The 27,563-nt window shown below is 39.8% G+C and overlaps 1 protein-coding gene and 1 long non-coding RNA gene across 2 annotated transcripts in view; one reads left to right on the forward strand and one right to left on the reverse strand.

Moving 5' to 3' along the window:
* On the reverse strand, window positions 1–23,840 carry LOC117761066. The gene is made up of 3 exons (XR_004613782.1): window positions 23,745–23,840; window positions 10,829–10,831; window positions 1–13 (listed from the first exon to the last, which is right to left on the reverse strand). It is a non-coding gene; the product is annotated as an uncharacterized LOC117761066 (long non-coding RNA).
* The window catches only part of ngfb (nerve growth factor b (beta polypeptide)), a 21,396-nt gene continuing 5,030 nt past the window's right edge, over window positions 11,198–27,563 (forward strand). The window contains exon 1 of the mRNA XM_034584650.1: window positions 11,198–11,361. The gene's annotated coding sequence lies outside the window, so the exon portion shown is untranslated. The remainder of the gene's footprint in view (window positions 11,362–27,563) is intronic.

Here is a 27,563-nt window from a genome sequence, read left to right on the forward strand (position 1 = left end):
CACAAATGGGAAACTTAAGTGGGGTGCACGGGAGTCTGTGTTTTACCCTTTAAGGTTAACTCTTCTCTGAAGGTCACACACTGGATCGTGAACATATTGCCTTGTAGTATATTCAGTCAATGGTGGCACCTTTTTAGGAGTTATTTATGTTCCTGTCGATAATTCTGCAGAAAAAACAGGCGTACATATTCATTCTGCACCTCTGGGAGACAATAAAATCAACACAGTAAATGATTACCCATTAATCATCTACACTGCATCAATGTTTTGTGTTAGGGAGCAGCCGTGATGGGAATTGTGTTGATATGGAGTCAACACATCTGGTGTCCAGACAGCCAGATAAGTGGGATACATCCTGCGTGTTAGCATTCATGTTACAAGTATGCCTAATTAATCCCAGTTCCATTTGTAAAGAACGATTATAGAAGAAATGCCTCATATGATTCATGGGGCGGTCTAATTCAATGCTGGATATATTCAAAATCAAATCCCCAGGATGATATCTGGCAGGTCGTCCACTCACCAAAGAGTCAGTGTTCGATCCCTGGCTCCTCTAGTTCACATGACAAAGCGTCTTGGAGCGAGACACTGAACCCCAAATTGCTTTGTGTGAAGGATGTTTGATAGAAAAAGCACAGAGTGGGATTTACAATGACTGTAAAGGGGGGCTGTCACTTTTTATCCAAACGTAAATGTGGGGAGGGGGTTCCTACATTTGAACTGTAATGACCTGTTCGAATTCAAAATATACTGTAGTGTAGAGGCACATCGGACCATTTGAAGTTTGCCTTTAGCTCCAGCAGAGGGCGCTCACTATCAGCTTGACCTGTTACATGCACTCTTTACCAACTCTTTATCAGTAAATGAACCAGTAACTGTCACGCTGTTTTCCAGTAAAAATGTGGGATGCGATCAAACAGAACCGACTTACTCAAATACATACGAACAAACTGTATGTCGTGTCAAATTCCTTCAGAATTGATTATAGGAAAAAGTGAAAACCCTACTTCAAAGTGTTCATTAATATAAATACACTCAATTTCCCATTAATTATCATTTAAATTACAACATAAAAGCATATACTACAAATTGATAAAAGAAAGAAATGGTGCAATGCTGACATTCTTGTCTGGTTAAAGGGTTTCTTCAAGTACATCACAGATGGTAGTGTGATGTAGCATTTTAAATTCAGATTCTTTGGTGTTGGATGCTTTGCCTTTTTTTCCCCCATGGTTGACAGTAGAGAATTTCCAGAAACAATGGGGGGCGGGGGGGGGGGGGGGCAATGAAACAATGGTCCCCAGCTGAAATCCAACCGAGAACGTTGCAGTCCTGGTGGTATGCACTTTAACCATTCGGCTTCCAGGGAGCCCCACTGGACCCATTCTTAAATTGCTGTGGTATGCAACATCTCCTGTGCAACTTGTAACTCCCAGATGTAATAGTTGTGGATCTTCCAGCTCTATATGATCTGATATACGTCCTCTCTTGCAGCAGTTGTTTTACATTCTAAACTGCAACAGCCAGATAACATCAGAAAAAGTTACACAACAATCTGTGGCACTTTTTATATGAACACAACTATGCAGCTCTTCTTGGACAGACTGACAAATCTGCAATGTTATCCCCACATGTTGTCCCCACACACTACTCGCTGTCTCCGTCTGGGTCCCTGGTAAGAAATCAAAAACAGTAATGTCACTGTTGTCTCTTTACTGTATTCATAACATCCAAGAGCCACAGGTCTGTTTCCTTCTGTGAGAGAGAGACGGTTTGGTCAAATACACAGCTTCAAAAGGTGGGAGGGGGGTGGGGGGGGTGGTCACCTGATCCTCTATGTGTGTGTGTGGTAGTCGGGGGTCTTCATGCCTTGGGGTAATAGCATAATAGTTACCAACCCGCCCCAGGGGCCAGCGCTCCAGCCCTTCAACAAAGTGACCTGCCTCAGCCATATTTGATTTCAAGGGCCGAATCTTTGAATTGAGGAGTTCTCGAAAGGTAGTAAAGAGACAGAGGGAGCGAACTGTCCGTCACTGTCAACAAGATGCAAACGAAAAATACTAAAGCTGGTGAAAGATCAAACATGTATATTGATGCCTCTCTGGTTTTTTTCTACACAAGGTTTTGTTTAATTCTGCCATCGAGTATATGAGCAAATTGTTTAAATTATGTAGCAGTTGTAAAAATCTGTCGCAGCCTTAGAAGCCACATGAGACATGGTTAGCTCTTGATCCTCCAATTGTTGAGGCTTATAAACCATTGTGTAGTTTATAAGTGGAGTAAATATGCCTTTCAACGCTGAGTAAGCAGATCAGGATTTTGAAGTTCCCTCGACAGGGAACAAGAAGAGGAGCAAAAAGTAAATTGAAATTGAAAATGTATAGGTTGAGATTTAAGATATCTTTTGTTTAAAAATGTGTATCTTTTATTACAGGTACAGAAATTTACAATTAAATTGAAATGGAAAACAGCAACTAAGGCTCTGATTGTACAAAGAGGAAGAACAAGGCACTAAATAACACAAGCAGTTTAGTGATTAGCACAGACAGACCTATCACAGTGAGAATGGAGAATAATCTGTCTGTACACATTATCATTCTGCAATCAGTAGATATGTTTACATAGACACCAATATTTAAATATTAACTAGGGGGAAATGAAAGGAACATTCTTTAATCAACTCATGCAAACATAATAATCAAAGTAATGTCATTTTCAGAATAAGGTCAATAGTGTGTATGTAACAGTGAATTTAGTCATTGTCATTTAAATTGATAATTCTCTGCGATGAAAATACCACAACAAAGTGTGAAATATATATATATATATGTGGATTGTGTGTGAAGATCCAAATCTTTGTCTAAACTTGTCATTTCCAGCGTGTAGGTTAGAAGCTCAGTTGTAGTTCTCCATTTGTGTCTCATGGCCAAAGGGATTTTGAAAAAGTTAAAACCCTAGAACCAGAAGGGGAGGAGAGTGGCACATGGGAAAGGCGTCCAATGGCAGGTTTACACCTCCAGTGTTCATCCACTGAGTCAGAATATAAGCAATTTACAACAAGTACAGTTGATAAAGGGAAACATTCCAACTGAATAGCAGACATAATATCCATGGAAAAACCTTGGTGGATGTGACAGCAAATTCCTCTGTCAAAATGGGTTCACCCTCCAGCACAAGACTGCTGTGCAGTAGCGCTGAATCGATGCCGCAGGGCATCAGCAGTGGGCAGCGAGCCAACCAGAGATGTAGCTCCTTGTAGACAATCACAAAACCCTTATTGTGGCAGAAAGACACTTGAACTGACGTACTTCCTCTGGCATCACGATCACAAAGAAATAAACAACTATCTTGAAACAGTATCATGGATGATGCAGGCGTAAACAGAATGCAAGTGTGTTCAATAAAATATAACTGGCAGAAGTTTAACTGTTCATTCTTGTGTTATCTTGAGGTTGATCACTTTTTAATTGAGCAGCTGAAATAGCATTCTCTAGTTAAGAAAATAAGAGGTTTTCAGCAAAATCATTTCGGAATCTCAGAATATACACGGTAACAAATAATAATGAGTGACAAACAGTCCATTGTGAAGGCTTCACTTACCGTTTGGCAACTTGATTTTTATTAGCCTTTTACAGACAAATCAGTTTTGGCATTTACGTTTGCTGATATATATGCAGCAACATGAAAGCTTTTATTTTACAGAACAAACAATGCAGAAAAGATGTGTATTCATGTTTATGTTTTGCAACAAAAAAAAAACCTTTCTTAAATTAAGTTCTATGGATTTGTTTGTATGTGTGTTTTGTGTCATTTTATTAATAATATTTATAATAAAGGTTATGGTTAATCCAAAAATATCAAGCCTCAATTACGTTTCTTTGTTATAAGGTTTCAATGACGAGATCTGAGGAATCATTGCAAAAATTGTAATTAATGTAATGGCACTGAGACAAACATACTGGGATGCAAAGGTAATATATGTGAATAATATTGCATATAGCATTAAATGAGGGGGAAAACACAAGAAAAGTAAAAGAAAGAGGTATAAGAATTCAAAACTAATTTAAATTTAAGATGTTTAGCCGTCACAACTGACGAGTGTGAGATATAGTGGTCATTCGACCTTCAGAGAGAAGAAACCAGGAGAGAGAAGTGAAATACTGTCCTGGTGTGATTGTTGGAACCATCAGCACATCCTTCTGACAACTGTGATAAATGAGAGCTCATCTGTCAGCAGTCGGTCCTCAGAGAGCAACGCAACCTCCCACCAACCACACACACTGAAGCCTTTGTAAACAATCGCTAACTAGAGAGACTAGATCCCCCGATCACCATCACACAGCTGTAAACACAGATGTGCTGAGGATCAAGTCGTGAAACAGAGACGGACAAGGCGGAACAGGAAGTACTGTAGGTTGTGAGCACGTTATATGTACACATGCAAGAGCTGGTCTAGCATATACAGTCTAAAAACATAAAAACATTATTATTTACTATTAAGAGGAATGGTGGAGAGCTTAGATTTAGTCGTAGATATGGATTTAAGAACCATTAACGTGCCAAGACAGTAGCAACTCAAACAGTCAGACGTGAAATTACATAGAGTGGTTGGGACATTTTTTGAATTCTTCTGTTCTATAAGAAATTTAATCCAATGCAGAAATGGTCTTTTCTGTCACATACAACAAGTCCATTGTCCTCCAGAGTTCGGGGGCCTTATCCTGAAAGGCTATCTGCCTGGTGGCCCCAGGCTAATCTGGGCGGGGTGGAGTGGAGGTCACAGGGCACATGCTTCGCCTGGTTTTGGCCGGTGGTCTGAGCACAGATTCCTTCAGATCACTGCTCAGGTCAGGTGCTCAATTAGCTTGAGACAATCTGACAAAAGAGCTCACATACCTCTGAAAGATTTTCTCTAATTTGGAACTTTTGTCTCAGGTCATAAAGACTATTTGTCGACCTGAGGCCACATGTCAAACTTAGAGTCTGCTCACATGCACCCTGATACTGGAGTAGAGTTGTATTGTATTCTTCAAAAATTGTGTTAAAATTAACTCCAACAAAGAAACATTTTAATCAATTCACATGCAATCTATGTAGCCCATTCTACAATACATTTCGGCTGCGTTAAAACTGTCTTCTTATTAATTTAATAAAACGACAATACATACAGTCCTGCTCACCATTATTGGCACCCAAGAAGTTTAAGTACATAATGTGGAATATCTCCTGAAAAAAATAAATCAAGTGAAACAACTTTTTTCTGTAGAGAATTCGTGTTTGATACAAAAGAGCAAACGATAAACAACAATTTAAAACAATAAACAATGAGGGGGGGGGGGGTGGGGGGGGAATAGAAAAACTTAAAGCTTGCTGTGTCACTGATATTGGCACCCTTTGCTGTAAATCAGTATGGAAACACATTATGACTCACCTGTGGTAAATCACAAATGAGAATCACCTGATAAATTGTCTGTGCCCATGTGACATTAATTAGCCAATGAATGATGACTTCCGTGTTTTAAAAAGTCACCTGTTATTCCCTGTTCCTTTGTCACAATGGTGAAGACAAAGGAGCTGTCTGAGGACATCAGAAGGGCTATTATTAGCATACACAAGACCTCCAAAGGGTATAAGGCCATCTCCAAAGACCTTGGTATCCTTGTTTCAACAGTGCGTAATGTTATTAAGAAGTTTGCCAAGCATGGAACTGTCAAGAACCTCCCTGGACGTGGGGGGAAGAGAAAAATTGATGAGAGAAGTCTTCGAAGGTTGGTGTGAATGGTGGAAAAAACACCACGTCAAACATCCAAAGACCTGAAGGCCAACCTGGAACAGTCTGGGGTCATGGTTTCAACAAGTACCATATGCCGCACACTAAACCAAATGGCTTTATGGGCGAAGGCCAAGGAAGACACCATTGCTGAGGAAAAGACATAAAAAGGAATGACTGATCTTTGCCAAAGAGTACCTTGACAAACCGCAGTCCTTCTGGGAAAATGTTCTGTGGACAGATGAAACAAAAATAGAGCTTTTTGGCAATGCACACCAACAGTTTGTTTACAGACGGCGCAATGAAGCCTACAAGGAAAAGAACACCCATCATGCTGTGGGGCTGCTTTGCTGCATCTGGTACTGGAGGCCTTGACCGTATCACAGGAATCATGAAATCAGAGAATTATCAAGAGATTTTAGAGCGAAATGTCCTACCCAGTGTAAGAAAACTTGGTTTGAGTCGAAGATCATGGGTCCTCCAGCAAGACAAAGACCCAAAGCACACATCCAAAAGCACGCAGGAATGGTTGAAAAGGAAAAAATGGACTGTTTTAAAATGGCCAGCAATGAGTCCTGATCTCAATCCGATTGAAAATCTTTGGGGTGAGCTGAAATCTGCTATTGGGGAAAAGAACCCTGCAAACGTTCAAGAGCTTGAACAAATTGCAAAGGAAGAGTGGGAGAAAATACCAGCTGAGAAGTGCAAGAAGCTTATAGATGGCTACAAGAAACGTTTGGAGGCTGTCATCACTGCCAAAGGGTGTGCAACCAAATATTAAAGAGGGGTGCCGTTATTGCTGCACATGATGTTTTTTTCTGTTTCTTCTTTGAAATTACAATATGCAAGTTGAAAAAACAATTTTCTTTGTTAAATTACTTTGGACCTCCAATTAAAAGATCCTGATGATATAAATTTGGTACATTTCCATTTATTTCTGAAGATATTGTACAGGTTATGCAAAAAATTAAGGGGTGCCAATAATGGTGAGCAGGACTGTATATTTGTTGCCATTACATCACAAAAAGTGCAATACTGATTGGTAGTGGAAGAAAAACAACAGTTTGGGAAATGGAAATGCACCTTCCCAAACTGGGGAGGTAGCTTGGATCTGTCCTAATATTACTGTAGAGGAGATGTTTGGTTGTTAGCAGATCTAACAATTGCTGTCAGCTCCAAAAAGCTAGTGTGGAAGGGGTATCATATATAGCATTTAATACAGCAACTTGTATTTTACCAGCACAGCCAATACTGAATTTTGCCCCCTACATGGATACCGATAAGGGAAAAAATAATTCTGCCATAAATTTAGCAGACGATGTAACAACTTGAAGTCCTGAGAGCCAAATAGTGTGGGTGAAATGAACATAAAGTATTTTTCAGCCTATTACCATCCAGCCATTATTTGCCCTTATTCAGAGATGTGCTGTGGTGGCAGAAGGTAAAGACGTCCTTGAGATAATGTCCCAGTAAAAACCTCTAATGGAAGGCAAATTGAAATGCAAATCAACAGGTAAATCAGAGATTTTGCCTTCTGGCTCAGTTCTCCACAACAGTACAGTATCTTATCCACATTACTGATGATGATGCACCAATTTGCCTGACGATCTCGCGTCCGATTTACTTTAACTCCTTCACTTGAGGCAGCAAGGCTTGAGGTGCATCTAACCAGCTTCTCACCCTAAATATCATCATCACTAAAGTAATCTATACATCACTATATAATAATATGATATATTTCAAGGCAATATTACCCAGACCAACCCAAACCAACCTTCTGTTATTCACTGGGTATTTGTTGCTGCACTTGAGTGACAAGATAACAATACAAAGCAGTAAAAGGTTAGCAAATAGACTGTGGATTTTAGGAACATCCCTCCACACTTACATAAATAGTTCAAGCTGATTATTACCAGTTGAACATTTAATCGACTCTTTGTTAAAACTCTTCTTTGAATAATAAAAGATGACATCCCTAACATTATCTAGAATGTTCTTTGATGTTCACACCCAGGACAACGAAGTAAATAGAAAAAGATGGCATGAATAATGTGCCAGTTGTCTGGAGTCGCAACTTTTCAGAATTCAACATTGAACATTTTACCAATGACAATTCGATGTTGATTCATAAGCAAAAGGACAAAGTTTCCATATAATTAGCATATTTGAATACGACCTCATATCAAGTGTGCATCTTAAAATAATGTGCAACATAACCACTGTTGACCAGGAATGCTACAGCCGGCAGAGAAACATGACCTGCGCTGCATCTTGCTCTGCTATGTCTTTGTGGTAATCAAATCTGAATGTTTCATAGAATTAAGATTGAGCCCTTGCTTCCTGCTTGGTTCCACGAAGTCAGCTGTCTCTTCAAACGCCGGGTCTGAGTTGATGTGGCTGATGAAGGCCAGATGTGGATCGCCACACAGCGCACACATTTTCTTTTCTTCAGAAAAATTGAGAGTTACAGTGTCGCTCTGCAAAGACACACACAAACTGATCTGTGGTCCCTCGCCAAATACCGTTCATGTCACTGGGCGATCACGCTGAGTTAAGTGACATCTTGGTTTTCGTTTTGGAAGGGATGTGTTAGTTTAATGTGGCATGCATGTATTATTATTTCATATCTGGTTTTTATTTCTTTGGCAAGAAGTTGACTTTAACAAAAAAATCTTTGTCAGTTTGGTTTTGCAGCCAGGGGGAAAAATATAGAAAATATAGCTCAAGTTGTCAAAAGAATGTTTTCTCACTGTGATGTTAGACTACATTCAACTTTACAAAGCTTTAAATAAGAGAATGATCACCACTGAAAAACATTTACTGGACCCTCTCAATAAGAGTGTACTTGTAGTATTTGCATGATCAACCTGCATCCCATTATATAGGAGCAGACCTGGATTCTCCAATTACCATGATTAAAAGATGAGTAATGTTCAGTACGTCCCATCCTGACCTTCAGACAACAGTGCAATTACTGGAATAAACTGTAAACACATAGTTTCCCATAGCCAAGGACTGGCAGCTGGCAAATGCCAAATCATTCAAAACCATTTTGTGCACACTTGAACGAGGAGACATTTCCCAAATTACATCTGTGACATGTCACATATTTTCTGGACTTTTAACCTTCATTCAACGGGGCACAATTAAGTGTGGAAGAGGAAGACATGCAGCAAAGAGGCAGACCTGAACCTGCGGCTGCTGCAGGAGGACTCGAGCCTCCATGCACGAGCACCCGCCCAGAACCACTTTTACTTTCGGCCATGCCTCCTTCTCTGTTACGTTTATTCCAGGCAATGTATAAAGATGTCCAAAGTCTGTGATAAACAGCAGAGGAGTCTGGTCTGGCCTTAGTGACTAAATGGGCTCTGGCAAATGGGTTTTACAGGATATCAGTGGGAGGCCAGCTTTTCAAATCCCCAAAGCCCCGAAGCAGGAAGAAACCACTGATGCAACTTGTCTTTCCCGGGTGTCTGGTTATTCAGATTCTAACTGTAACGTTCATCATCGAGAAATTGGATCTAATCAATTATGTAGGACAGAAAAGCGACGGAGAAATTCCCACTTAAAAATATAAAAAGAAACTAGAGACGGCAGCTTTTCAAAACACAACCATGACCAGTCTTAAAAATACCAGCTGTGCCATGAAGACTTCAGAGCAATAATCAAAGCCAGGGTGTAATACACATATAATACGATAAGCAGATTTTGCTTCCACATGTTCATATTAGGATCCAGATGTTGGAGGTTGGTAGTGACATAAATATGGACACAGTGAAGCCCTTATTCAAAAGAAAAAGAAAAAACCTCAACCATTAACTAATTTACGAGGAGAGGGCAAGAAAATAAAATAAAAACTAAAACACAGACTATCAAGTGACCTTGAGTTAAACTTGTTGTGAGGGTGGGAGCCACACGTGTAATTTCTCCACACCTGGATTAGTTTATGCTGTCGCACTTTTAAGCTGAAAATCTTTTCTTGAAACATTAGGACTATTCACTCCACCGCACTCGCTGTGTAACTCGATCCTGGTGTCGACAATTACATCGGGTTTGAAAAAAGTTAAAACAATTTCACAGGTTTGGCATCTGGACGAATTCTCACACCTGCAACACCTCTGAGGAGAAATGCAAATTGTTGAATGAATGAATAAAATTCTGGATGCAAGATGTTTTGCATCTCTATAGGATCATACATTGCAAAGCCGCAGAAAATAATCTGCCTTTTGGGGTTTTTCCATCCTCTGAGAATAGCTACATAAACTAACGCTTCCATAGATGGATAATGATGTAGATTTGAAATGCTTAACTCATTTCAATTCAAAGCGTGTTTGAACTAGACAGAAAATAAAGCTTTGGTTTCGCAACAGCTGTATGAAGAAGAAAAAGATTTATACTTAAAAAATTATTTTGCAATCCCAAACTTTATTCATACGGAGAGAATTTTCTTCCAAAGAAGTTTAGAGTTAGTATGGAAATAAATGTAGTGTATTAAGGGTTTATTCACACTCCAAGCAGTAGAAAACGAGACTAGCGTATAACTAATACTATAGGCACTCCAGTGCTTTGAGCTAAATGCTAAATCCAGCATGCTAACATGCTCACAATGATAATGCTAACAGGCTAATGTTTGATTAGTCAACCATCTCAGTTTAACATGTTGACATTTTCCAATTAGCAGTAAATATAGCATTTATTTTGCAGATCTGTAGTTGTTTTATAATTATTCAGAAGAATGACCTGAAGATGCCGCTAGATGAAGCAGTGAATTACTACAATTCATCCTGAGGGGAACATGAATGTCTGTATCAAATAACACTACAATCAGTCCAACAGCTACTGAGGCTTCTCACCCAAAACAACAAACATGAACCTCATGGTGGTGCTAGAGGACAAGTCGGGGATCACAGAAGTCAGTATAGGACTAATCTTCTGGGAGCAACGAATGTGTGAGCAAAATTCTGTAGATTTTTTAAATATGTCCCAGGTTTAGTGAAAGCACTCTGGGTACCAATGAAATCCAGATTTCATGGAAAATTCATCCGATGGTTCTTTCACGATCTTTCAGGAGAAACAGTCAACTTTGAGGGATCATCAATATCTGTAGAAAATCGGAGCCACAACACAACTATGGCTTAATATAGTAGAAACAGAAGATAACTGCAGTGGATTGACAGAAAATTAAAATTGAAACTACGTTTTTTCTGGTCTGTTTATTGTGACAGTTGTTATAACGGACTATTATAATAGCAGTAGTTCTTATTTCTGTTATAGAAGTTTCTCTGAACTAACGTATTCAATGAAACAATCAGGTAAATGATCTACCCTCACTGGTGGAGAGACAGGCACTAGGACCTGCAGCGCTCCACAGTCAGTCGGAGCCTGCAGCCTGTCGGAGGCTCCTCACTTACTTTCAGAACAATTTTCAAACAAGTGTAAGACTCACAAAGGACTGTTTGAGGGTAATTTGCAAGGAAGTTTCTTCTTCCCCTCCCTGGCATCTTGTGGAGTTGGACACACACTGGAATATATTTCAGTAATCTTCACCAGGAGTCTCACATCAGTGGAGAGAAGAGAGAGCTTCTGCAGAGGTAGAATATTTAACCTTCACATGTACACTGCATGGATCACCACACTAAATTACACGGACTACTGAATAAAATGCAAAGCATCTTATTGGATCGGCATGATTTGAATTACAACTAAACAAATGCACAGACAAAGTTGCATGTTTCTTTCCTTTTTGAATAATGAATAGTTTTGCATGTGCAGTGATCCCAGTTAAATACTGTAAAATATCTTTAACAGTTTAAGAAAATCTTAACTTTCACATGCAGCACTTTTTTACATTTCCTCTCTCGGTGTGTTATGATATTTACCTGCCGAGTATCGTTGAATAAAAACTGTGATGTATTAAAGTGCTTGTGAGGGCTTAGGGTTGAAGCTCAGCCTCAACTGGGAGCTGATCATCTCCTCCATCCTCTCAGAAACTGCTGAAGCTTAGCCTCGGGCTCATCAGGTTACAATGGCACCGATCAGACCTGCACTCCTCGTCTCCCGAGGGCTAGGTACCGCTCTCACAATGTTCCAGCAGAGTAGTTTCTTGTATTTGTATGGTATGTTGGGTTGGAAACAAGAAGCTAGCTGCAGGGTAGATTTCTCAAATTATGTGCGCCACGGAGTTGAAACAAATTATTGCATTCTTGACATAATAGCAGGTGATTATACTGGAGAAGACTTGCTATGCTGTTTTGATAGAGGTACTAAGTAGACCTTGAAATATGCATAGGATTTATTTTGGATACTTTCTTGTTCGCTCTCTTGTTTGGTAACTTTAAACACTCTGGAAATTTGCTGGAGTACAGTGTTCCAAGTATTTACCGACAGAGTGGCTCTGCATTTCTACTACACATCAAATACGAGAACAGAGCAGCTACTTTTCTCATAAAACCATATGGTTTTGTTCAGCTGTCGTGAGAGTAAACCACAAAATCAAGAGGTTTCTCTGAACCTAGACAGTAAAGTCAGTTGTCAGTTTTCAATGACAATGAAGTGATGAAGTCAGGGCGGTGAAGTCAGAGGGGGGTGGGCTGTAGGTAGGATGTTGGCCTCTGTGGTTAATTAAGGCACTTTTGATTCGTAAAGAACAGGAAATAACAAAAGCACAACTTTTTCAAAAAATCTCTCTGATGGTATCTGCGGTTGGTCCAAAGTTGTTCTGTTCAGCTTCATGAATGGCAGCTTCGTTTAGCTCTCCGCAGGGAGGGGGTGGAGTCCGTCATCCAGTCTTTGAACCAGTGGCCGACACTAAGCGCCGCCCTCCAAGGGGAACTTGCGGCCCTGTTTTGTGACATGGGACATTGAGCACACAGTGTGTTTGGCAGCTGTGTGGTTAAACGCGACACTGGCTTGGCAAATAAACAGTGGACACTACACGACTCCTACTGCATTCAAACCGAGGACAAGGAAAAATGCAGATGATGAAGCTTACCATCCTCTACAGGCGGCAAAAAAAAATAATTCTGGCAATGTCTTCATCTTAATGGACAAATGGTGGGTCGTCCACATAGTCTCTTGAGCACCGTAAACTCATTTGATGGCGCTATAGTTTCAATCGCTCATTCTGAAACTATAAACTTCAACTTCAGGAAGCTAAGTTTTGTGAGACACCCCCGTGAGAAACATATCTTTAATATAAGATATACTACATAATTTTGTGTATGTGCCTCAAAGCATGTCTCCATATGTGCTTGACTACAGGTTGCTGATGACTTAAACATGGAGTAATTCAGTCTGAATGTCTGAACCTCCCTAGCTTAAGGTGCTAATTAAAGTGGGGGATCTACAGAAGGTGTTTTCCTGTGGCTTGTCCTGGTCTGGCCCATATTTCTGAATCGGAATCTTCTGCAATATATCATTATTTTCATTTTAAGTTTATTATTATTACAAGTCCTCAGACTGCTTGTTCAAAAGCAGTTCAAAGCTATTTATTTTACGACATCACCGCATTTAACAAGCTGACACCAAGGAATGTTTATGACAGAAAATTAATCTGCAAAAGATGCTAAAGTCTTTTCATTTGTGAGAAAACAATCATCTGACCGATCACCTAATTAATCAACTCAAATCTTTTAGCAATAACCCAAACATCGCTCTCCTTGATCCAGTCATAGTCGAACAGCTGCCTGGCAAAAATACATAATTTATAACAATTCTGAACTATTCCTAAAAATCAAAAACACTTTAGTCGGCCTGTATGCTGCCAAAACTCGTATAGATCTGAGAGAAAAGTTTAAAAAGCAACGGAGCAAGTGTCCAATGGAAATACTGCACGAATACCATTGGTCCTTCAACCTAAAACTAAACTACACTCCAATTTTGCAGATCTGTTATCATTTGAATATTTTTTCATTCTTGTGAGAAGGTGTGTTGCAGTGGCAGATGGTGAAAACGTGGACTTGAGCTTTCTTCTTGTGCTCTCTCAGTTTCCATCTCTTCTGGTATGCAGTCAGTAAAGCTTTTCTGCACACCAGCTGTAATTCCTCATTTCTGGACAATCTGTTCCACAGGTGGATGAGGACGGTCTGGCAGTCCAGGCTCAGACCCGTCATACAGGTTACAGATGCTCTTTGGTCCGTCTGGGTTGAACCAGGGGTCAAAGCTTATGTATACCTAGAATCAAACATGTTCAGGCAAAAGAAACATCCATCTACAGTGGACAGTCACTGATGCTTTTATCCCAAAGTAGCTAAAAATTCAGATTCGAGGATGAAATGTCCATTGTATCAAGGCGATGCGATAGACGTACACATGTGTTATGAGGTCCAGTTCTACCGAGCAATGTTTCAAAGCAATCTATTCACAAAAAAAGTCAGCTCTAGAGTTTAATCAAGCAAAACATTTGCATTTGTTGTTGTTTTAATGGATAGTTAGTGACACCAGGACAGACTTTGACACCAGGACAGACTTTGTCAAATGTCAGGTGGACATATTTCCATCATCGTCCCTGCTGCTTACACAGTCAACCAACCTCATCAAGACAGCAACAGATATTCAGTGTCCAACATTCAAAATTAGAGCCCCACCGATATATCGCTGAGCTCATCAACAATATCGGCCTGGCATATATTTTGTTTTATAGAGGATAATGCAGAAAAACATGTGGGGGGTAATTTAGAAAAGGTGTTATCACAGTTTTCCAGCAGAGCGCAGTCCGACTCCAGTGTTTACACTACACTTACTGCAGCACAGCAGGGTTTCTACGGCAAGAAACAAGTTCAATCCAAGACTTCAGAGACCTTTTGGATACCACCTGAAATGAATTTAAGATCAAACTTCTGATGGAAATACAAACCAAAAGTGAGAACTTGTTCCAAGTAAACACATTTCTGATCGTTAGATTCCACCGCCTTGATCTCCACTGTCCTAAGTTTCAAAGACTTTCGATTCACAGCACAATGTAAAAATAAACCTGAAGTCACATCAGCAAAGTATTGATCGATTGATCGTTTGGAAGCAAACAGGGTGTTTTATAACTTAAGGGAATTCAGGGACATAAGATCTACTTTTCCTCCTCTTGTCAATGCTGCACATTTTAAGGAATGTAGTTCGATTCGGTTTAAATTTTGACAGCAAAGCCTCGTGGAAATTCAGGTTAGTTCCAGTCCCTGTGGTTCTAGACCTGTGATGGTTCCTTTACGTTTCATGACTTTTATTAGAACCCTCCCCCTGCTGGATTCCTGGTGCATCAAAACTATGGTAATTTATGGTTTCAGCTTCCTCTCAAAGGACAAAGACAGCAAATCAGAAAACATTAAGGCTTCCATGGGATGTGAGGTAAAGCTTGTGTTTGATAACAGTAATTCCTGGACTACAGAGGTGCCAATAAATAATGAAAAAGACAAACAGTTTTTTTCCTGACAGCTTTATAGAGAGCAGATGAGGAGTGAAGAGTACATTGGGATACGTAGCTATGAGAGGAATGAGTGAAGGAATTCACAGACTACTGTCTGCCTTGTCTCACATCCAGAACTGCTGGTCAGTCGATATAAATCTGAAACTATATGCTAGCGGTGAAATGATTTATCAATCTAAATTGATCCATTAAATTCATAGATCGAAGATGAAAACAACGATCCACATCAGCACCTGAATTTAATCAAAGTGAAACTGTTTTGTGACAGCAAATATGTTGTTGTCCAAAGGAGTCGACATATCGTGATGAAACATGTGCACAGACTTCTTACTGCCTCACTGCTTACAGATTTATTATGTACCCTTATGACGTGATAATGCATATTTGGATAATTGCTTTTCTCCTGTCCCCCTAATAAGCAGGACTGTAATTACCAACAATTACTCCAGTTTGCGTTATTTCTTTCCTTTGCTGGCATTAAACCTTATTAAACCTTCATATATAATTGCATTAGCATCTATGCTTCCATGCAGACATGTTCCATCATCTCATGCAGCCTCAGGCACAGAGCGAGGAACATAGTACTCACTTACAAAACATGTAAAGAAAAACATACCACTGTTCAACCTACTGTTGTGCAACAGCGGACGATGTTATCCCTGACTTTGTTTCTGCTGTGTCACTTTTGACATGAATGCAGTTGAAGTTTCATATTTATAGTAAATAAGAGTATATCAAGGTGGCTAAAAGCAGTGTAACAGTGAAGATGTGTGGGGCCGAGCAGCAGAGATACAACAGGCCTGTGCCTGAGATAGAGCTGCCTCACTCAAGTGAAGTGTCCCTGCAAGCAGGAGCACCTCACTGCTCTGGAAACGAGTTACAATACGGCCACACACATGCAGAGCGAGCGGTGATTCACTCACCCAGCACGCCAGCTACACCTTTACCCTGTAGCCCCACAATCCCCAAGTAATGTCTGTTCTTTCACACATTCAGGTCAACAGGGACACCGTTTAAGTGACTGATCTTTAAGCTACGTTCACTTTTTCATTCCAAAAAGTTTTTCAATCTATTCTTGGTACTAATGGTAATTGTTGTCCGACTAATTGTAGTGGGCAAACTGGTCAGTCAAAGGACAAAATTTAAAAATGATGGTAGAAAAACATCTCACTGCAAATAATATGGCGAGAAAGACAAAGCTTCAAGTGATCATGAAATTATTCCTCTTCATATGAACACAAATACGAAAAGCCCACATTATCATTGGAAGTGGTCACTCAAATTGGCGGGAGAGAGCAAACGTCAAACACAGGACCACCGCTTGTGTGATGTCTCTTTATTTATCCTCCATAGCAGCAGGGGACCTTATTTGAACACAGCGTGAGCATAAAGTGGGAGACGAAAGCAATGGCTGCAGGAGAAGAGACACAAAGACGCGGAGGAGCTTTGATTGACCATAATGGATGCAGATATGACAAGACTAAAATAAACAATCAAGATGTCACAGCAAAGGTTGAAACAAAAGCCAGAAAGGAAAATTGAATCACGTTTACCCCAAGGTGTCAAAACCACACTGATACTTGAGACCAACGTCATACCGCCTCAAAATATGAGTATTTTCTTCTGTAAACATTCGCTATGAGCCATTGTGGCCCCTCCGCATCCTGGTTTTCATTTGGGGAAAATGAAAACAATTGTTTTCGAGACATTTCAGTGACACACAGAAGAAACGTCACCGCAAACAAAACAAGCCGCAATTCAATTTAATGCAAAAAAAAACAAAAAACACATGGGCTTCTAAAAAGGTTGAATACCAGGATATATTTTTGACAATATCTTCAGAATAGCTGCTAAACCAAGATGTAATCTGAGAGTGTGTGAACTCGTGCTCCACAGTAATACTGCTGATAGACACAAACAGCAATAACCACAGCCACAGGAGTAAATACACAGAACAGTTTGACTGTGTCTGGATGTTTTTCAGAAGAATTCCTCAAATGTGAACGATGTGTCTGCAGGACACATGTGATTGTTATTAGTAGGATTTAGGAGTAATAGACTTAACACCAGTCAAGTGTGGACACTGGGGAATATGAACGTCTGGCCAAACAACTTCCTTCAGCGAATGGAGAAATCAAAGCAGCTCCTCCGTCCAAGTGTTGAAAACCATATCTGATCTGGAAATCTGTCCGTAATCCTGAAGACCAGGAAAAGAAATCTGATTACAATCGTTATCAGCCTGAGAACATGAAACAGCTCTGGGTCAATGAGGCTGATTTTTGAAAGCAATACTTAGTTCGCCTTCTGGGTTTTAATATTTCCTTTAGGGAGTCCTACAGTGTGAAAAGGTGGGCTAAGTTACAAATCCACAGCGAAAAAATACTACACCTGAAGTACCTGAAAAACCTAATTTGCTTTTCTGAGTTTTTTCCTTTACAATTCTTTCTTAATAATAATATTACATAAGACATGTAAAAGAAGTGAAATGTCCTACTCCAGCCTTGTTAGCCAGAGTGTTTGGCCTCTATCGTTTGCTTCATACCAACCTTCAATATATCCAATTGTTACGCTAGGACCAATGCTACTGTTACCATGGCTACACTGGTGTTTACAGCTGATCAGGAAGCCTCTGGATAAAGCCGGGAATACACTGTGCAACTTTAGATAGGTTATTGAATATCAGCTCATACTGTTAAAGTAAATCGTCTGTGATGGGAAAGCCAAAGCTCCCGATTTATGTGCTCACCGCTCACACTCTGCAGTCGGGCGCTGACATTTCTTTCTGGTTTGCCAGTTGTGACGAGAGGAGAGAACGAACAAGTGGGTATAGTGTTGCCTCAGATCGACCAGTCATACGGTATGCCACATGATACGCCGTGTCCTCGTTTCATGTGTCCAACTGTGTCTTGCCATTTCACGCAGGCTTGGTGAGACCATAATAATAATAATAATGCTGAGTAGTTCCATGGTTAGGCTTCAGCTATATAGGAGCCTGGAGATGGATGCCTGATCGCTCCTCGCCATGCATACCTTACAACAAAGCTATAATTCATTCAAACGGAGAAATCGGGTCAAAATCAGCCTCAAATCACACAGTGTAGGCCCAACTTTAAGGCCATGACTTTTCAAACGGTCAGTTGTCTGGACAGGGAGCGTGTGTGGTATGAGACAAACAATGAACCTTTTGAACATTATCGCACATAAACCTAGTGGAATCCAAAGTTTAAATTGCGAACCTGCAAATGGCCACTTTCAGGTCTGAACTGAGCCAAAGTTCGTTCTGAAGTAGACTTGATGATAAATGACTGTACAGTTCATCTCAGGCGATCAAGGTCTGTTAAGATTTGATCAAACAGCACAAACCAAACTTCCGCTGCATTGTTGAGCGTGTGCCACTGGGTGATGAAAACCGAGAACAACACACACACACACACTCTCTCACCCCCTCGAGTCATTCTTGTGAGAGTTTATTTAACTAATTTTAAATACTGGAGCAGAGTCTGTTGTGTTTTGTTTCACTGTGTATAGAGACTGGGGTCAGCTGCGTTTCCTCAGCACACTGAGACCTAACACAACCATCAGTGAGTAATGAAACTGTCCTTGTTAAATCTGCCATTTACCGTCCTCCTGTGGTCGTTTCTGTCCCAGTCTGTGATTATATTTCACGCTGTTGGGTTTTTTTACAATGTAAAGAAAGATATTTTACACATTCTTTCTGAATCTGTTTTCACTTCTCTTTGACATCATGAGGTTTGTTGGATTTTGGTTTGTCTGCGAAGAACTGAGTTTTCTAAATACCTCTACCAATGGTTATATTCTCGCTTCTGTTGGTTTGTTCATTCATCAGCGAGATTAAGCAAAAACTAAAGAACTAATTTCCAAAAAAGTTGTTGGACGGATGGTTTTGGGGTGAACATGACAAAGGGGCAGATCCAGGCTTTTTGGATCATGATGAAAAATAACAGACAGATTTAGGGGACTAGCAGTTTTCAGACATTAACGATGGAAAATGTCCAAAATATTGTGTCCGAGCTTTCTCCAGATTTTGCCTTTCACATATGAAGAACGCAGCAAAAAAAACTATCCAACTATCCAACTCAGACACGTGCGTTCCCACATACAGCCCCTACGGATAATTTCCGGGGAATATCCTGAGTTAAGAACATGTCTGAAAGCAGCTTATGGTGATTGTGTGTAAGTTGGTGTGGCTTGATTGAATTTCAGGGGACTGTTGGGCCTTGGCGGAGGTATTAGTGCTACTGAGTGTCCATCTAAGTCTAATCTTTAAAAGTCATTTGCTGACTGGCTCTCTCTGATACACCCTTTGCTTTGACTCCATTCAGTCTGGGTTTGGACCTGATGTGGTCTCCAGGTCTGAGTGAGATGCAGACTCTCACACATCTGCCTTAAATCACAACCAACTGCCAGCAGAGGCCCTGTTTTTCTTAACCAAAGTCCATTTTGTGATTGAAACGATTTCCCACATAGTTGTCTGATAAAAAAAATAAAAATTGCCCCAACTAGATGCAACAGGACAACAATGTCGGGGAATGTGGGCAATTATGAGCTTCAATTGAACGTCATTATCCTTCTCAACCTGTATCCTCGTTGCCAAAGGACAAATTAAGACATTTCACTCTCCTGCAACTCAAGGACAAGCTGAGGCAGGAATCAAATTTGCGAGCTTTAAATGTAACTTTGAACGCGTTGCATATGTGTCACTGAACACTGTAATGTTCTGTGTTTGCATTTGTGTTGAAGCCAGCCATCCAAATAGCACGTGTAAGCATGTCTGTGGTTGTAACTGCAGTAGAAATGTGTATTGTGTTGCATCCAGAGTCTCTAATGTTCAGCAAATTCAATCCAGGCCTTTAAGACATTTTACATCATACAATACAAGTTATGCCTTTTCACTATCATTGTGTTGAATGATAGACAGGACAGTACTCACAATTATTTACATGGCTTTTATATCTTTATAACTTTTGGGTTTTCATTTTGTGGTCAGTTATTTTTACTGAAAAAAAAACATTAACACGCCGGAAAAGAAAATCCAAACTCATTGTCCAAAAACAACGACAAAAATCATCTTAATGTGAAGTGAGAGAATGTTTTTACAGGAAATTTCCAAAGAATTCATCAGAGAAAAATATTTTACTTTCTCTCAGGATTTCTTTGGTCAAAATGACGAACAAAGGCACGACTATCCATCATTCACATAAAACCCATTGTAGTATTTTACTGTCTTTAGCCCACTGCCAGCACTCACCTGCTGCTGTAGCTGCTGTGCTGCGTGTTGATGTGTGGGTGGGTTCAGGCCTTTTGTCCAACAGACTCCAATTTGAAGTGTCTGCATTCTGCCAGAACATAATTTTTGTCCAAGGGGAGGATCAATGAGAGGGCAAGAGCTGAACTATAATTCACCTTCTTCTGCTATAGACCACAGTCAGGAAGCAAATATATTAATCAGGAACAGGCCCCTTTGTGTGTTTTGGGACGTTCCTCGGTTTTGTAATAAATCTGAGAATAAAGCTGCATAAGCTGTGCAACTCTCTGGTTCCATTACGTGTCTCTTTTGCATGCCTCACAGTGCTTTCCCCCCATTTCACCTCCTTCCGTGTACTAATTTACGTCACTCGTAAAAAAGTAGGCTCAGGAGGAAATATAGTAGTTTCATAGCCACTTGATAGAAAATACTATTCAAGTCAGAAGATGTTGAGGCACCGTCCTTCCTGTGATTTCCTGCTTCTCTGTGTAACTCGTGTGAAAACACCACATCAGAGCTGCATGCAAAGTCTAATCCGTTAATTATGATGTGAATGGCACAAGAGACAGGACACGCTGTACAATTGCAGCTGAGGCTGAAATCCTTTACCAGTAATTTTATAGTGACGGTCTTGCAATTTAATAATATTTATTAATTTTCATGTTGAAGGTTTTTGAAGACAAACAAATATATATTTAAATGTCTGATCAGTGATGGCTGCCATCATCAGTAAAAAAAAAACATTTCCACACTTTGGTCTGCAGCCTGAACCTTTCTGCAAAGGTGTACATTTTCAAGCAGAATATTGCTATAACTTACTTTGTACTCCAGCTATTTCAATACAACTTATTTTATGTAATAGGCATTAAGTAAAAGGCGGCATTTATAGACATGTTTGTGAGTTAGAGTCTTGTATTTTGATCAAATTCTGACACATAAAATCGAATATAATAGTTGACTCAAACTTATGGACCAGGTTTCTGTCCATTGCTGGTTGCTATCATCGTAAAAGTAAAGATAATCATATTCATGAACTTTACACAGTAGATTACCAGGTTTTTACTGTGACTATACTGTCATTCCAGGAACTTTTGAGTTCGAGGACTCAAACTCAGCACAAAGCTACACTTCAACCAGGCCGACAGGTTTGCATGAATGACCACGGCAACATAATGAGCAGCATGTCATTCAAAGCCCAGTGGTGGCTTTCAGATAAAGTCACCTGCACCTCCCTCGCTCTTTGAATGAGAGCCAGCCTCAGTGGATCAGGTTACCGGAGGGACTGTGTGACTTTTACCATATGAATGCAGCCCCTGCCAGAGGGAGGTGGATCGTTCCCTGGGCCGCAGACTGGATTGTGTGCCACACCGGGCTGCATGTCACTCAACCCAGACGGGTTCATTAAACGCCTCCATTAGGCCTAATGAGTTGTAGGTCAGTGGCTGTGGGTGGCCTCTCCTTTCAGAACCAGCAGACCACATAACTTACTGGTTTGCCGAGTCAGTTAATTCACCCAAACAGGAAAGGAACTGTTTTGTTTCTCTTCAGTGCATCTAAATCCGCTGCAGGGTCATAGTTGAGTCAGTCAGATCACATATTGACTGTGTAAATATATACACTGATTATGTAGACTTCATTAACCTCCACAAGCAAACAACAGAGATAAGACCGTGACAACGACACCTCCACACGTTTCCTCAGGGGGAACTCCGAGCCTAAAGGTGGATGCTGGGGTTGAAGTGAAGCCTCATTAAATTGTATATGAGCAACAGCAGTGGTGTTATAGCAGATTTAGATGTTTGTGTAATTTCCCATAGGGGAGGACCTCTAACTGATCTTTCACACAAAAAGAGCGCAAAAACAGTGAGGTTGTGAGCTATATTCAGCTGATTAGTAATTGTGTTGTTGCTTTGCAGGTATTTTTACAGTACATAGACTAAGCTCTACTCATGTCTGTTGCTGTATTATTACACTAGCAGAAACAAGACATTGCCTGGTGGAGAATACAAGTATTTGAATGATAATAAATAACAAATTGTAACACTAACACACGTTAAAAGATATTTGTAACCCAACAAAACTGCAGCAGTGAGTTCAGGAGTAAATCCAAACTTCCAATCAGCATCTTCAGCATTCTGCACTGTTCAGCATGTATGAGAAATGTCAAGGGCAGCAAGTCAGGTTGAGTATATGGTCATAATGTCTAACACCAAACCTGACGATTTTCAGAATAATGCCATAAAAGCCAAAGAAAACCAGTGAATCTTCCCATTTGAGATGATTGAAACTGAAAACTTGGAATTTTCACTTTCACTTAATTTTTTACTGCTAGTCAACAGGGAAATAAATGTTTTGCCAGTCAACTGTAGATGAAATGATTGAACAATAAAGTCAGCTCTGTGAAGTGTTCATATGTTGAAGCAAGTACAACACCAGCTATAGCACACAAGCTTTGCCCCATTTCACACACAAAACAGATGTAGGTTCTGATCTCATTCGGGCCGCCAAGCATAGACCAAGCTCAGCGAGGAACTTCAGCCCCCAAAACCTCATTACACACAAACATCAATTATTATGTGAAGTCTACGATGGGGAAATACGACCAGCGCTTATATATAGGATCCATTACCATACAGAACTCCTCATCAAAGCATTATGCAGCTACTGTAAAGGAATACAGTGCCTCAAAGACGGAAATCTGTAACAGACCATTTTGGGGTTAAATATGTCGCAGCCAGGGCAGCACATGTTCCTAATAACAATCAATGGCGGCATAATGCACATTTCACTGGGACATTTACATGGAACATAAACACAATTAATGTTATTATAGTGTGCACGTGTGTGTTTGTGCTGCAGAGGAACAAACTGATGGAAAACAGCAGGCTGAGACACATGTTACTGTAATCACAGAAAATATAAAAAATATGAACTGTGCATTGTTCTCCCTTCGGACACAATGTAGCTGAAGATAAATAAAAAACTGCTTAAAATGTGTCCTTTGCATATTCTACCATTACTGACAATAACTCCTCAATTCATTTGTCATTGCTGCTCCCTTCATCTCTATCAGACATTTTCTTATGTACAAATACTTTAGGCATTGACACACTTTTCCATTATTTAACAAACTTCTAAAACAATGTTGTAAATATTGTTATTTTGTTGATGTGTTCAGTTACATGTGACATCTATATCACTTCCTGAGAGAGGGATCCTCACATGTGACTCTCTCTGAGGTCTCTACGTGTGTTCCCCCTGTTGATAGTGTTTATTTGGTAGTTTTTCTTCACTCTTGTTGTGGGTTAAGAACAGAGAAAGTCGCACCTTGTTAAACCCTATGAGACAAATTGTGATTTGTAAATATGAGCTGTACAAATTAAATGTGATTGATTGATTGAAATAAGCAACAATTTTAAGCTTCAGGCTTGACACTAAACACAAGAGCAGAAACATGAGGAGTTCATTAGAGTAATTATGATGAGGAGAAATATGCAGGTTACACCTAAAGTAGCTAAATATAAAAGTGTGTTGAGATAATATGAAGGATTCCCCAGCAAGTAATCATATGTCTGACACACGGCCATTTCTTTTTACACCCATAGAACAACAACCAGCTGTGCACACCTGGTTTACAACAGCACAACAAGGAAGTCAACAACAGACAACAACACTGTAAATTCAGCTCAGCCACCAAAAGACATGAATAACCAGCTGTCAAACACGTCAACAGACACACAATCTTTCTCATGAGTGTTAGCAAACATTAGCAGCTACTTAGCTTGAGGTGAGAAGTTGTCCTCAGTGATGGAGAAGGTCCCAAAGCTCAGCTCATACCAAACAACGACCCAACATGGCGTCAAACACACGCAGAGACAGTGGCTAACTCCAAACTTCAGGTGAACTAGCTTGAACATGTTAGCAGCTGTGTTTTCTGTTAGCTGAAGCAAAGTGAAGTTTGAGGGTGACGGTTTAAATAACTCACCCCAGTGGAATAGGGTGCGTTTGATATGTTGGTCAGGTGTGTGTGGAGCTGCTGAACCTGTGTAAAATCAGATATGAACGTTTTTTCCCCTTCAAGTGAGAATCTTGAATGTTTTAGCGATGCTTTGCGTTTTCTTTTAAGTCCATTAGGTTTTTTAAATTTCCACTTAAACTCAAACTGTGGAAGTAAATCGATCTGTGGTTGTGATTTTTTTTTAAAGTTTGTAATCGATTTAGCTGAGATCAATGAGGGAAAGTAACTAAGTACTCAAGTAATTTACTTTTTGGCACCTTGACTTGTGTATTTTCGATTTTATTTACTACTTAGAAACTCTTCATTACATCTAATAGGGAAATAATTTACTGCAATTTACTATTAAAAACAAATGGTATTTGTAATCGTATAAATTATACTGTTGAAAACTAATGATTCACAACCTTTTGGGCTTGTGACGTCTTACACAAAAAACAGCAGGGCGTCATTGTCCTGCTTCATATGTCGGGGGGGGGGGGGTCATATGTCATATATCGGGGACTTTTCCCCTGTAAACCTCCCAGATGGTTTCATTTAGATATAAGGCTCAGCACATTTCACAGCAGAAATCAGAAGAAGATCCCAAAACCTGAATATGGTCGTGTGTCACTAAGAAATGTGTTTTTCCTTCTTCCTTCGGTTTTTAATCCTCTTCTTCCTTTACACTGATGCCTCAGCATGAACAATGTAATGTTAATGATGTCAAACAGAATCAGAAATCAGTCATTTTACTGCGGAAATTATATTTTTCCCTGAAAGTTTATATTATATTATATTATCTCTGCTATGAAGTATATAAATCTTTGTTGATCCCCCATTATTAACTGTCAAATCATTAAAAAGAAGCTTGAGCCGAATCAATCCATCAATCAATTAAACTTTATTTACATAGAACCCTTCAAACAAATCAAATGCAATTTAAAGCGCTTTACAAGTGACAAAACATTGGAGGTTAAAAATGAATTTAAGAAGAGTCAAACATTCAGATTAGAGACGGAAAGTTAAAAAGATATATAAAAATAAGAAAACAACCAGTAAAATAAAAAGGTACTGCATACAATAAATTACACTAAGATAGTAAAAGGTTGATGAAGTTAGATATAGTCAAATAAACAATAATAAACAGATCCACAGTATAAACAAGAAACCTAAAACAATTACAATAGGCTACATACCGTCATTCATGAATAATAACCGGTAAGTTACATTACCACACAATCACAAATATATCACTTTTTGCTTCTCATATTCTGTCCCGATGGGAGAACATGACCCCAGCACTGCTCGAGGGTCATGTGTTGTGTTTTTTTAACACAGTTTTGGGAGATGTTCCACAGGAATCTTGTTCATCCTGATTCAACAGCATCTCCTGAAGTGTTACCATTGGCACATTGAGCTGTAAACATCCTGCTCAACATCCTTCCAACCGTGTTTTATTGGGTAAGGCCTGAACTGTTAAGGTCTTCTTTTTCCAACGGAAGCTTAAGTTACATCTAAACTGACCTGGCACGGTGACAGCACATTATCCAGCTTGATAATTGCCCACACAGGGGCCGCTGGTGTGCCAAGAAATACCATCTCCTTCACTGTGGCACCACCGCCACCATTATCTGACCGAGCAGCACATATTTCCACTCTCCAGTCGCCAGGTGGACGTGTGCTGCTGCCGCCCATCTGCTTCAAGGCTCGATGAGTGGTGCGACGCGAGATGCCTCAGTGCACACTAATGTTGTACAGCGCGGTTGTGTGCATATTTGTGGCCCACCTAGCATGAATGAATGTTGCCATTCTCCTCTCACCGCAGGACGAGACTGCTGACTGCATGGTTCTTAACCACGGAGTAGCTGCTGCTGCTGCCGCTTTCCAAAGATCTAATTTTCACAGTAACCGAGACATTTGTTTTCTATTAACGGGAATGTTTTTTTCGGGATATACAGGAATAACGTCCATGTTGTACAGCATCAAAATAATAAGACAGAGAAAATTTGTAGGTTTTTGATTTAAAGCGCAGATATTCAGTCATTGCTTAATGAGCATTAAAATTGCTCAGCTGCCAGTCGTCTAAAGTTACAGAATTTTGAATCATAAGGAAACTAATTGATTCAGACTAATATGATTTGGCTTTATTTTTCTATTTCTATTTTCTATTTGGCTCTTGGTCCTGATTTACTCAAAATCTCATGTATATCGTCAGCTCAGTACAACGGAAAGTCACATTAAGCATCACACTTCCAGTCGATTTGAATATTTATTCAAACTCTAATAGAACCATACAATCTTTTTATCAGAGTCTGCAGATGATAACATGACTTTAACAAAAATATTTCCTTTTTTCATACTCGACCAGCCTCATACGAAATGTGCAATAGTTGCACGTTACCAAACTAAGCTAAACAATCTCAACTCAAGGTTTACTTAAATCACAAATCCACGTGTGTTGTGAATTCTTTGAACTTTTGTTCCTGGCCTGTGGCGTTTAAACTAATATCAAGGCAGAGACTAGAGCATATTACTCAACATTCACTTACATGCTTTTCTCCGAGAGCTTTCAACCATTTCCCAGCTTCAGCTTAGTGGCGCTTTCAACCTGACAAATGAAGTTTGCTCGGTTGATGTGTGATCAGGAGACGTTTTAAATGGAGGAATTCATTAAAATATCTGAGCACAGCTGTTTTTAATGAATTCAAACTATTGATAGGTCAATTGATCCAATGTCAAATAAACTTTCATTCTTAAAACAAACAGTATTCTATTTACATGCAAATAATTGTCGAAGTATACACAGATCTGTATACATAGAGATTATCCAACAGGAAAACACAGCTGCTGTGGATTTTCTGTTCGCACAAAACTGTTTTTTTAATCTAATCATCAGCCATTTGGTAAATATTCAGCCTCTATGTCCAGCGGCTGATTTATTTTCTGTCTGCAGAGAAGAAGAACATGTTACAGATATGGACTTCGTGACGGACACGTGCTGAGGTGGAGGACAGTGGAGCTCACAGACAAAAAGTAGAACAAAGTCAAGGTGACTTGTACATTATACAGTCCATTCTGCAGGTGAAAGGTCACAGGTTTGAATCCTCCGTTTGCC

This window comes from Hippoglossus hippoglossus, chromosome 5 (genome assembly GCF_009819705.1).
Source record: "Hippoglossus hippoglossus isolate fHipHip1 chromosome 5, fHipHip1.pri, whole genome shotgun sequence".
Lineage (NCBI taxonomy): Eukaryota > Metazoa > Chordata > Actinopteri > Pleuronectiformes > Pleuronectidae > Hippoglossus > Hippoglossus hippoglossus.